The following is a 14,246-nucleotide window of genomic DNA, read 5'->3' as shown; positions in this document are numbered from 1 at the left end:
AAAATTAAAGAAAAAAAGTTTAAATGTTTTGTTTGTAGCACTCATTATCTCGTATTTTCATTGGATGGAAAGTACCTTTGAGGAAAGAAAAACTTTTTGTGTAAGATTTACAGTTCTTTGAGGAAAGAATTTGAATATTTTCAGTTATTACCTAAGATAGCTGCTTTTTGGTTAAATAAAATGGGGAATCATCTAGTTGTGTTACTAAAAATTCAGTCCTTATTCCTGATGCCAATCCAATAACAAGGATATGATTTTGAGAAAAAGGAAAAGGAAGTTTTATTGTTTTGCTAGCAGAGGAGAAACAAGAAACTCCTCTTCCAGAGGCTGTGATTCTGCCCACCAGGGGGAATAGGAGGCTTTTAAAGAGGTGATTGGAAGGCTGTATTTTTGTTCTCTGTCTGGAATTGTGATTCACTGGTTAATTTAGGAGATAATCATTTCTGAGATCTTCTGGAGCCATCCCCAATTACTTTGTTCCTGTGATGGGTGTGTGCTCAAGGACAGATAATTCTGCCTAGGATGGAGAAGAAAAGTAATTCTGTTTCCCTGGAGACTAGGGAGGGGCAAGGGGAGAGAAAGAAATGTCCCTTTTAAAAATAAGTCACAGTGGCAAAGCAGCAAGAACTCCATTCAAGCATAAAGTCAACCATAGTTACAGTAGGACCTAAAATTAAGGTTTTATTTTTATTTTGGTTCAGAAAAAAACAAAGATTATTTGTCAAGGACATCTTTTTTGCCTCATTGATCTCAAAATTGGATTGTCTTTTATTTCTCTAATCTAATTTTAGTTAGTGCCAGCATCTGTGAAGATAACACTGATTATAATTGTCAAATATTTTCCCAACATTGATAAATTTAATATCATTAAAAAGCAGCATTCACAGAATTAGGAATTATAGAAAGAAAGGGGGCAAATAAGCTCCTCTTGGGCTAAGTAGTAGAGGTGGGTGTGGGGTGAGATGAGCTGGCAAGGGGGTCTTTGATCTTTATAAGCTATGTTGGTATCAGAACTGAAATGAGAGTTTTGGAGAAAGAAAAATTTATTTTTGAATTTTTACTGCAGGAAATAGTGTAATGATTCCTAAATATTTATCAAAAGATTATATTCCAGACATTAATTTGGTCTTTTCTAGATAACTAATCTTCTGTACCTCAGCTTTTCTATGTATACTAGATGAGTGATACTTATTATTTGCCCCATTCTGTGGAGAACAAGGACTATTGATGTTGCCAAAACCTTGGTTCTTGTCCCCAATGCCAATCTAATAATGAGGACACGGTTTTGAGGAAAAGGAAAAAGGTTTATTGTTTTGCTAGCAAAGGAGAAACATAGGGAACTCCTGTTCCAGAGGCTGTGATTCTGCCTATCAACAGGAACAGGGGCTTTTAAAGAGATGACTCAAAGGATACATTCCACATGTTCTCTGTTGAAGCTATAATTCACTTGTTAATTTGGGAGAAAGTTATTTCTAAAATATTCTGGTACCATCCCCAAAGTCTGGATTATTTCCTTCCTATGGTGGGCGTGTACTCAAGGAAAGATAAATCTGACTAAGATGGGGAAGAAAGATAATCCTGTTTCCCCTGAGATGGGGGAGGGGGAGAGATTATGGAGGAGTAGGGAGAGAGGACAAAAAATGTCTATTTTAAAAATAAGTGGTAGTGGCAGAGCAGCAAGGGCTATATTCAAAGCATAAAGTGGACCACTCTTACACAGAGATCAATAAATATATAAACCCTCGTTGAAGTAACATTGCTATGTAAATGATTGCCATGTAAACTGAACTATTTTATAGTGAATTGGGAATTGATTCCTCAGTTGGTAATATATGCCCTTGATCAGAAATGTTATACTGCATCGGCTTGATGCAAATGGTGTTTGTTATGGTTTAGATGTGACGTTCCCCCCAAAAGCTCCTGCATTAGTGCAGGAATATTCAGCCCAACATCTTTGGAGAGAACATCTCACCATCATGTGCCCCAGATACCAGAGATGGAGCTGTGGAAATGGCTGGATTTTTGGTCTTTCTTTGGCTCCATCCCTTTTTTTCTATGCCCCTATTCTGCCCTTTTGGAATGGGAATGTTTACTCTGTGCCATTGTATATTGGTTATATGTAAATTGTTTTTTAAAACATTTTTATTTTTACAGGGTTCATAGCCAAGAGATTGCCTTGAGTTTCAAATAAGACTTGGACATTTGGGCCATGCTAAACTGTTAAGACTATGGGACTCTTGGAGATGGACTAAGTACATTTTTCACTGTTAGATGGATCTGAGCTTTTGGGGGACCAGATATGAGGTGTCTCCCCCAAACTTCTGTATTAATGCAGAAATATTCAGAAGAAAAATGATTGGACTAATCAGTCTGTTCTAGTTTGAATGGACTAACTGGGTGATAAATTTAGGCAGGTGGCAGGAGGAGGTGGGTCACTGGGGACTCCCTAGAGGGGTTCATTTTCTTTGTAGCCCCTTCCCCTTTCTCTCTCTCTTTGTTTCCTGCCCATCATAATGGAACAGTACTTCTACACTATGCATTTCCACCACAATGTCCTGCCTTACCTAGGGTCCAAAGCAATGGAGTTGGGCCACCACAGACTAAAACTCTGAAACCATGAGTGAAAATAGACTTTTCCTCCTTTAAGTTGTTTTTGTGAGGTATTTTGGTCACAGTGATGCAAAACTGACTCATTGGCCTAATTCTTTCAGAAGGCAGATGGTTCATCCTGGGGAAGTGGATTTCAGAACATATAGTATGTCAGAATCAATTTGGGTGCTTATTAGAAATCTGATTCTCCAGGCTAATCATAAAAAGTTCTGGCTCATTAAGTCAGAAATGGGGCCTGGAAACTTGCATTTTAAAAAAATTATTATTAATTGTGGACAAATACTCAGGTTTCATAACATAATATTTACCATTTTAGCCATTTTTAAGAATATAGTTCAATAGTGTTAATTTTATTCATGTTGCTGAGCAACCAAGTTCCATTTTGCTCTTCATCTTGCAAACCTGAAACTATACCCATTGAACAGCTCCCTATTTCCTGTCATTCACAGCTCCAGACAGCCACATTCTACTTTCTGTACCTGTGAGTCACAGTGTTTGTCTTTTTGTGACTGACTTTAACTTAGCATAATATCCTTCAGGTTCATGTATGTTGCACACAATTTTGTTCATCTATCTGTCTCTGGACATATGGATTGCCTCCTCATTTTGGCTTATTGTGAATAATACTGCTATGAACATAGGCACATATATACAAATACATGGATGCTTTCCAGATCCTGCTTTCAATGTTTTTTTGGATATATATCCTGAAGTGGAGTTGCTGGATCTATTGATTAACTGTCATACTGTCATTTGCACAGCCACTATACCATGTATATTCCCAGTAGTGCAAATTTGTATTATTTTTAAGTTGTGTCTTAAAATACAAAGTTACACATACATCTAAAAAGTAAATTTTTAAAAACTAAAATATATAACCAGCTCCCTAAAGGTACTCCTTCCCATATCCACTCCCCAGATGTAATGACTTCCAAATCAGCTGGTGCCTCTGGCATTTTTCCTCCATATTTCTGGATAATATGCTATACTGCTATTTTAAATTTTAGTTTTAGATATAAGCTATTGATATTCTATTGAAAGATTAACATCTAGTTCTACTCTACTGTCCTGTATCACTACTCTCTCATTTTCTTATCTACAATCTTCCTAATAATAGATATAATTTGAAATAGATGAAAATTAGTGTTTGCATCATTAGAAATTATGAATATTACCCTCATTTGAATTATATAGAATATTATTTCATATTGGAGTTAATAGTTATGGTATTTATTCCATTTGTTTAGCAAATTCATCTCAAACTTTTTGCACAATGTTAATGATTATAATTTAATTAGGAAATCTAAACAATATTATTTTTTCATTGAAGATTTTCATCTTGTAGCTTTCTATCCTATTTAAGGCAGACTACACAATATAAAACTTCTATGTACAGTGGAACTTAAAATGTATGACCTGAATTTATTTATTTAATATTCATACTTGTGTATCTGTCTACCTATCTACTTACCTAGATATAAATGTATATCAATATCTATACATAGGCATATATACATATAAAGTAAACGAGCAAGTCTTCATGTAAATATGCTAGGAAAAAAAAAAAAAACAAGTAAACCCACATAAAGATTTAAGAATAAAGGAAAATACCAGGTAACACGATTGAAGTACATTTCTTCATCAATCACAACTGCAGATCGGCTGTGGATATAAAAAGTGAGGCAAAAATCAAAGAAAAATCAGTCAACTATATAGAATTTATAGCAAAGATTATATTTATTTTATTATGTAGTTTTATGTCACACTTTATTTTTTAAAAATATTTATTTTTTAGTTGTAGTTGGATATAATATCTTTATTTAATTAATTTATTTATATGTGGTGCTGAGGATCAAACCCAGGGCCTCGCACGTGCTAGATGAGCACTCTATCACTGAGCCACAACCCCAGCCCCTCATGTCACACTTTATTTGTATCAGTAAAACTGATAATAAACTATGTATACCCACATACACTATTTTTTTCAAAAGAGCCACCAACTTCCACTGTACTAAATATATGTCAAACACATACTATTATCTTTCTAAAATCTGGAGACTTTTGAATTCCAAAATGCATTTACCCTATAGGTTTAGATAAGGGATTGTAAGCCTGTTCATTTTGGCATAATGTGATTTTCTAATGCGATAGAAAAAAATGTGGAATAAAATAACATTTCCACTGGGTAGAATGGCCTTATAAAAATGATTGAACTTTTCAATTTGGCAAAATTTAAGAAATTAATATTTATTCTGAATTTTATAAGATTCAAGTCAAGTTACAGAAGTTTTCAGGAAATGATTTTATTTGCCCTTGGTATTACCTTTTCTCTGGAACTATCTTTTCAATGTGCTTGATATTTTAAATATAATTGATTGACGTATATTTAAGCAACTTCCAAAATCAACAGAAGTCATTATCAGAGAATTCATCATTTCTCGCAAAACCCACATATGTGTAGAGTACTTCTCTATTAAAGTAATGAGGTTTAATCCTGAAAGATCCTAATAGCTTATTTTTTCCATTGTTTTCTGTGCATTTTCCAGAAAAACTTCATTAGTTTAAGAGATGATCCTTTTTTTTCTTAAATATTATAGCCTGCTATGAAGAAACACAAACTTTTCTCTTGAGAAAAGTTGACTGTAACAATATTTTACTGACAATAGAGAGAAGAAAAATATTAGTTTAAATCAGGTCAAGAGCATGAAATTCCTTCTGCTGGCCAAAAGCTGTACCAAGATGAAATTTTATTTTAGGAAGAAAACAAAGTTCAAATTATCTTTGAAATGTGCAGGTCATTCTTATCAAAGTGGGAAAAATGCATAGAATCTTTATAATTTTGAAAATTTCAGCATAGTTTACATAATTTTCCCAAGACCTTAAAAAAGGCAGTAGTTCCAAGTGAGAAATTACATTTTGTCCTTGTACACATAATTGATCAGATTTAGAGATCCTATCTCCTTTTAGTCATGAGAGAATATTGTACAAGCAAGAATATAAACTTATTATTGACTTATAGTGGTTGATAGTTTTTGCCAAGTGACTATAGATTTCATCTTCTTCACCAAGGACTTTTTGTCCTTTATATAAAGATGTCTAAGAAATAGAACAAAATCAGTTGTTTTCTGATAAATGTGAAGTCACACCAAACAGAGAAGGATTGATCTAGAAGATATGTCATTCACAATTGTCTATACCTATCCCACAATAAAAAACACCTCTTTAGTGAACAAAATATTCTTACTTGTTTGACTCAAGGTCATTCTTCTTTGGACAGTGCCAGATACACACTGCTAAATCATGTTTCCATGTCGGTTCATTATACTTCAAGATCATACATACTTTGGTTGAAATTTTTCAGATATGTTACAAAACAAACAAACAAACAGAAATCATAGCTTTGGTCTTTGGGAAGCTTATGGAGAAGTCAGACAAGTAATTTTTATTACAATCCAGTGCATTACATACTATAATCAGAACCAGACAGAAGCATGGCTGCCCAAAGAAAGCTAATTACATATTTGGTTTCTTCCAAAGTGATGTTATTTAAGTATTTGTTTGACTTTTCTTTGGGTGAGACCACAGACCTCTGCCTCACACACACAGTGTAGAGAAGGATGGGCAAGATGTCTGCTGGTGGAACACTCTAAGCAAACTTGTATAGGCCAACCAGCAAAACAAAAGTATAGAAAGTAATCAGACTCACCTCTTTTTTTTTAATATCTATTTTTTTTTAGCTGTAGTTGGACACAATACCTTTATTTTATTTATTTATATGTGGTGCTGAGGATCAAACCCAGGGCCTTGCATGTGCTAGATGAGCGCTCTACCGTTGAGCCACAACCCCAGGTTCAAACTCACCTCTTTTGAAAGGAAGTTTAGAGTTCATATATTGCTATTCAAAAGTATTCCCAGGTCATCTTAGCCTTCTCATTCCTTGAAGTTTGATAGTGTAGTCCTCGCAACCACCTACAGTGTTGATAAAGAAGTTTTCTGTAGCTGCAATATTCCTAATGGTGTTTAAGTCTTCTTCAAGACTGGTGCCCTGGATACTTGCCTGGCTGACTCTTCCCTAATCCACTTCTGGCTATGAGGATCTTTTACACCTGAAGCTGTGGGATGGGAGCCAAGAAGAGAGACATAAAAATCAGGTCCAGGGATTAAAGAACACATTCTGGAGGAAATGATCACATACATGGGAGTCAAAGTTTAAAGTTCAGGTGATACTGACTTATGCAAATTACTGGCCAGACGGTAAGATATGGCTTATTGTATGGTACGTGTTGTTCAGTTTGCCTGAAACGGAATGTCTATAGAGTAGTGAAGATATACCTAAGAAATCAGACAGGATCCATGAGTTGACATCTTTCTGAAAGCCATAAAGTGTCACTGAAGAATTTTCTGTAAAACATCACAATCTTCTTTATTTTATTCATTCATTCATTCATTCATTCATGGGTACTAGGGATTGAACTCAGGGGCACTTGATCACTGAGCCACATCTGAGCCCTATTTTGTATTTTATTTAGAGACAGGGTCTCACTGAGTTGCTTAGGGTCTTGCTAAATTGTTGAGGCTGGCTTTGAATTCACGATCCTCCTATCTCAGCTTCCTAAACTGCTGGGATTATAGGCATCAGCCACCACACCCGACGATCCACTTTATTTTAGAAAGATCATGTTGGCAACTGGATAGAGGTAGAGGAATTAGAGTTTTGAGCCTGAGAGCAACTAGGAAACCAAAAGGAGTAGACAGTTTCAAAAAATATTTAAGAAGCAGTGTTATAAGATTTAGTGACAGATGAAAAGGGCATCAAGAGAGATGCCATCCCGAAAAGTACCTGTGAATGGAGGGTCTCACCATTCACAAAGATGGAAAATAAAGGAGGAGATGCAGATTTGGTGAGGAATGGAGTGGGGAGGAGATTTTGATTATTTTATATGTCTAACTCATTGAACATTCAATTTGTATTTTTTTTCATCAGATCTTAAAATAGATGGTTTCCAAAGCCCCTTTAAGGAAGAGAAAGAAAAATGACTCAATTACTAATGAAAACATCTGGGAATTTGGAGAATTTTTACCTCCGAAGAATTTCTATTTCTTCCTCTAACTTCTAAACCTGTTTGCTCTTCTTTCCTTTTGCCTTTCCTTATCATGGTTTACTAAAAGTGGCTTCCTAAATCCCAGCATTTTCGAATTTATAATTCAGAATTTACTTCACATTATTGTTCCCTGAGGAACAACATAACTGTTTATTTTAGCCTTAGCATTTATGTGTGATTTCTCACCCTTCTATGGTTAACTTACTCAAAGCCTGGGTTTCTGTCTTAAAAATAGTTATTTTCACAATATAATTATAAATTTATTTTAGAAGTTCAAATTTCTTGGTGCCTGCAACAGTGTCTGTATAGTATTGCCTAAAGGTAAATTCCAATTTACTTAATTTTTGGTATATTTCATGCTGTTAAATGGCAGTAAAATAGATCCCACAACAGATCATTGAATTCCAAGCTTGATGGGTAGAATTTATAAAACTTTTAATTTCTGGGCATTTTCTAAAGTTCATAAAAGAATAGAATATTTCAAATTGTCTCTGGGTACCATTTTTCTTTAGTATATACTCCCAATTTTTTTAAAAAAATGTGTGTGTTGTTTTTGATAGGCTAAGATATCATATAAAAAGATGGTTTTGTTTTAAAAGATGCTGTTTGCCTTTTTGATGGTTAGGAAAAATGACAGAAGTCTGAAAATTGTCCAGAAAACTCTTGTACAGTTTATGCTCAAGTAACATGGAACTGTGCTAAGTTCTAGCTTTCCTATTGGTCTTCTAGAGCTGGCTGTGCCCACATATGTGTTATACATATTTTACATTACATGAATTAGACATTAGACATTTTGTTAAATGCTAAGGGTTATCAAGAGTATAAAGACACTATTACAGTGACATTGAGTACTTTTCTCATCTGTACAAATGTCTGTTTCTTAGTTTATAAACTTGATATATACCTGTTATAGTAATATAATAAAATAATGCATATGAGAAAATTTTTGAAATATATGAATACTTTTATTGTCTTAAATTTTCTGAGAACTTACCTTAGGGGACTAGTGATTTTTTTTGCACTAACAGCTTCCTTTTCTAGGGATGATTTTAATGTCACCAAGAACAATCCCTACAACACCAAATAAGGAGGATTTCTGAAATGAACACCAAGAGAATTGGTAAATATTATTTTTGCTGTACATTTTTATTTCAAATTATTTTTTATAGCTACTGAATGGTACCTATTTCTTATAATGTCAACTATGCGAAATGACCTGGAATTGCTTGTTTAAGACTAGGAATGAGAAAGATTCAATAGTTTTCAAAGGTAGTATGAGTTATTTAACTAGAATGTGTATATCAAGAATTGCTGAGATCACTTTTATAATTTGTTTGCAAAACAGATTTCTCTGCAATGAGCTCAAAATTTTTATTGCCAAGAGTTATGATAGTCATTTTAGCAGAACATTGCTTTAAATCATTTACTCTGTTACTGTAGATTTTCAAAAATATCTCTGAGAAATTAATTTCAAGTTACATTATAATTTTAAGTGCTAGAATCATAAAGATTCAATTATTTTCTTATATTAGTGTCTTGGTGATAAAATCTGCAGAGTCAGAAGTTACTTCACTGCTTAAGGTATAGAAAATTGCAGAACATCACTTGCAGTACATTCGACAGTCAAGGCCGGTAAACAAAGTCTGACAAAGGAGTGTGGCCTCAGGGAGGCATGATTCATTGGAACAATTTAAACACTCTACCATAGTTATATGGAATGATGATGATGATGATGATGATGATGATGATGATGATGATTTTTTTTTTTTGTAGTGCTGGGGATTGAACCCAGGGCCTTGTGCATGTGAGGCAAGTACTCTCTAGCCTGGAATGATTTTTTTCAAGAGGAATTCCCTTACATCATGAAGACATGGCTTCTTGGTCATGATTTGAGAATTTTAACACTAAAATAAAATAATGTTGAAAATAATTATGAACCTAATGGTAGTTTGACCATTTGATCTTTCTTCCTTAGACAAAGGTGGGATACTGTCTTTCTTACCACAGTAAGAACTTGATGTGCTTAAGCTCAGAAAATAGATAAGCCCATGCCTTTTCATAAAAACTTTCAAATTTTAACAAGATCGTAGATATCTTGCTATGTCAAAAATATGAAAATGATTTTAAATGGCTTAATAGAAATTTATATGGATGTAAAACAATATATTTAATTCCTTCTGATAATATTTATTTATAGTTTTTGCTATTTCAAAACAACACTATAATGAGCATCCTTTTGCATGTAGAATTACTCTTAGAAGTTGAATTCTAAGTAGTATAAACATTTGAAATTTTTAAAAAAATTTATTTCTCCTTTTTAGTTATACATGACAATAGAGTGTATTTTGACATATACATGGAGTGTAACTTTCCGTTCTAGTGGTTGTACATGATGAGTTACGCTGGTCGTGTATTCATATATGGACTTAAAAAAGTTATGTCCGATTCATTCTAGTGTCTTTCCCATTCCCTTCCCCTATCCCTCCCTCCCATTCTGCCCTGTCCAATCTGGTGAACCTCCATTCCTTCCCACCCAACCAGCACCTATTGTGAGTCAGTGTCCACATATCAGAGAGATACACATTTGAAATTTTTGATGCTGTCCAGAAAAGCAGCTGTCTTGTGGTTTCCATGGTTTGAAGAGAAACTTCAGTCATTCACATAATTGTTTCCTTGTGTGTCTTCCCCCCACCCCAGCTGTTTTCAGAGTTTATTTCTGTATCTTTTATTTTTAGCAGTTGAATTATGTGTCCATCCATGGTTTTCTGTGAATTTATCCTGTTTGAAGTTTATTGTGCTTTTTGAATATGTAAATTTATGCCTTTTACCAAATTTTGGTAATCTTTTGGCTAATACATCAATATTTTTTCCTGTCATAATTTCTTTCTCTTTTTAGAAGTTTGGTTATATGTATATTAGACATTCTTGTGTTATTACATAGGTCCTGAAGTTTTGATGATTTGTGTGTGTGTGTGTGTGTGCTTGATGCTGTTTTTTTCTTTTCAGTCTTCTTTCTCCCAGTTCTTCATATTCAATAATTTTGATTGATGACTATAAAGTTTATGAACTTTTTTCCTGTTATCCTCATCCTTCTTAAGAGCCTACCCAGTGATTTTCGTATGTAATTTTCAGTCCTAAACCTTCCATTTGGTTCTTTTCCTTGCTTTTTTTTTTTTTCCTCTGCAGAGATTTTTGAGGGACACTCTACAAGGTACTGGTCTATACTATTCAAAAATGCCAAGGTCATGGCTGGGGACATATAGCTCAAGGGTAAAGCACTTGACTAACATGTGCAAGGCCTTGAGTTAAATCCCCAGCAAACACACACACAAAAATTAAATTAAAAGGCCAAAGTCGTAAGAAACACAAATTATGGAACTATTCAAGATTAAGAGGGACAAAAGAAATATGACAACTAAAAAAAAACCTGTGATCTTGTATCAGAAAATATTTTTCTTTTTGTAGGTTGTTTGAAAAAATTTGAGTTACTGTAGGTTAAATAAGAATATTATACCAAGGTTAATTTTCTGAATTTTATAACTGTGATGTGGTCTTGTAAGAGAAAGCCCTGGCTATTAGGAAACTCATATGAAGTGTTTAAATATATATATATATATATATATATATATATATATATATATATATATATATATATAATTTTTTTTAAAGAGAGAGAGAGAGAATTTTAATATTTATTTTTTAGTTTTCAGTGGACACAACATCTTTGTTTGTATGTGGTGCTGAGGATCCAACCCAGGCAGCACGCATGCCAGGTGAACGCGCTACCGCTTGAGCCACATCCCCAGCCCTTATATTTAATTTTTAATATCTTTATTTGTCTATATGTTGTTATGAGGATCAAACTCAGTGCCTCATTTGTGCTAAGCAAGTGCTCTACCACTGAGCCACAACCCTAGCTCTATTTATATTATAGGAAAAAAGAAGCATCATCTGCAACTTACTCTGAAATATTTCAGGAAATATTATTTTACACTGAGAAACGAAGAGAGAGAGAAAAAAAGGACAATATTGGGACAATAAACAAAATTTGACAAGCGTGTTTAGACAATAGTAGCATATCAATGTTAGTTTCCTGAATTTGTGGTACCACAACAATTGAAAGTTATGGTACTGCTTTATCTGAGAGTAACATTGTTTTTTTGGTAATATTAAGAAAAAAGCACCAAATTAAAGTTTAAAAATTTGAGAAGAATAATCACTCATAATTCCACCACTTTAATGCAATTGCCATTACCATTTTCTTTTTTCTTTCTGTATATTTATTTTTTTTATGTAAAAAAAGGAAGTGATTAGCTGGACATAGTGGCACACACCTGTAATCCCAGTGGCTTGGGGAGCTCAGACAGGAGGATTGATTCAAAACCAGCCTCAGCAATGGTGAGCAGCTAAACAACTCAGTGAGACCATATCTCTAAATAAAATACAAAATAGGGCTGGTGATATGGTTCAGTGGTTGAGTGCCCCTGAGTTCAATCCATAGTACCCTCCCCAAAAGTGATACTTTTAATTTTTGCCAATAATAAAATTTTTTTAAAACTCAGGAATTTCTCAAAGCTATTGAAATAAATAATAATAAAATCTAGTCAAATAACTTCAAAATAGCATTAGTTATGCATGTTTTAATATTATTATATAACCTACCCTGACCTGAGATTTTTATTTTAAGGATAAGATTTCTATTTCTTGACATTTTATGGGAAATTAAGATATTATATTAACATAATAATTTAAAAATATAAGTTGCAGTAGTAAGGAAAATAATGAGTTTTTTTCCTAAAAAAACCTCTCTAAAATATATAGATGCAAATATTTATGGAATACAGTATATTACCATAAAGGCATAAACATAACTGATAGAATGCTGAGCAGTTAACATGATTATATAAATCAAACATTATTTCCAGAAATTTAAAAAATCAGTTTTGGTTTGATTTAGCATTGATTAAAATTAAAACTCTTCTCACTATTCTTTCTGTCAGCTATAAAATAATTAAAAGAAAAAATACTGTAAGAGGATGTAGAATACTGCTTAGCAAATGCTATGGGAGGCTTATTAATTAATATGATTCAGTTTGGCTATTTTATCTTCTTCACAGAGTAAAAAGAGAACTCTTTTGGTAGAATAATCAGAATTATATTAGAAGCCACATCTTTGCAAAGCCACAGTCATCAATTAAAAGTTTGCATTCTATCAAAATCACAATTATACTCATGGATTTAAAAAAAAGAATTCATGACTATTAATACCTTTAGGTTTTTGATGAGAGAATATGTCATTGGAACTATTGATTCCATTTCTCATGTGTATGGGAAGCTCTAATTTCATAATTTAATTTTTTCCTTTCATCTGATAATCTCTATGATATAGTTTGGTTGATGAATCTCCCACAAATTTTAAGGCATTAAGACTCGGTTTGAGACATCATGGCCCCGAGATCCAGAGGAGAGGCTTGCCCGGGCCCAGAGATATTCGGTAAGCCACCCTGCACTGGGGTTTCTTATTCACCAAAGCGTGGCTCCACAGCCCAACATAAGGGTATATAAAGGCTTGAGGCTACCGCCACCACAAAACTGGGATATCACTGCTTGTATCAAGGGACAACAATAAGGACCTGGTAAGATATCATCAAGGTCCCTGTGGGCCTGGGTGCACCAAAGGTATTTCTACTAGGGGTGCTAACAGTTATCCTGTTGCTGAGGCAACAGGGAGTCTTGCATGGGGTTGCCTATCTCTTGTTTCTCCTACTAACAGCCAACATTTTATGATTACCCTCTCACTAGTCATATAATCTAATACCTCCATATTCTCACATCTACCTCATAAACATCTCAACTAACTCCCCAGTTCCCCCTTCTACCATTAGAAACTGTAAACCATTACACAAACCTATTGACTATAAGGTGGAAGATAACCGAACTCATCATTTCTGATTATAGTGACAAAACTGTAAATGTAAAAATAGAAGCTAACCAATATATGGCTGCACATTGGGTACATTGAGGGTTGTAATATTGATCTCTCCCTTAAAAGTGAAGTATTGATAACCTTTAGGGACAGCAGAAGCTGTCATACCTCAGATCTACACTGCAAGAGAGGAAGACTCATAGGCAACATGAAAAAACAAGGGAGGAAAGTGCACCAAACAAACCCAGATACTACAACAATTGAACCTATAGATAGCAAAGTAGGTGAAATGACAGAGAAGGAGTTAAGAATATACATAAATAAAATGATTTGGGAATTAATGACCTAAGTGAGCCGATACAGCAAAAATCAATCACTCCAACAAAGAGATAAGAGAGCAAATACAAGTTGCAAGAGATTACTTCAAGAAAGAGATAAAGATACTGAAAAAAAAAATAGAAATCCTCAAAATGAAAGAAACAATAAGCCAGTTAAAAAACTCAATAGATAGCATCACCAATAGACTAGATCACTTGGAAGTCAGGACCTCCAACAATGAAGACAAACTATACAATCTTGAAAATAAAATTGACCTCACAGTGAAGATA

Source organism: Callospermophilus lateralis, chromosome 13 (genome assembly GCF_048772815.1).
Source record: "Callospermophilus lateralis isolate mCalLat2 chromosome 13, mCalLat2.hap1, whole genome shotgun sequence".
Lineage (NCBI taxonomy): Eukaryota > Metazoa > Chordata > Mammalia > Rodentia > Sciuridae > Callospermophilus > Callospermophilus lateralis.
The sequence above is the reverse complement of the archived record's forward strand: the minus strand, read 5'-3'. Positions refer to the sequence as shown.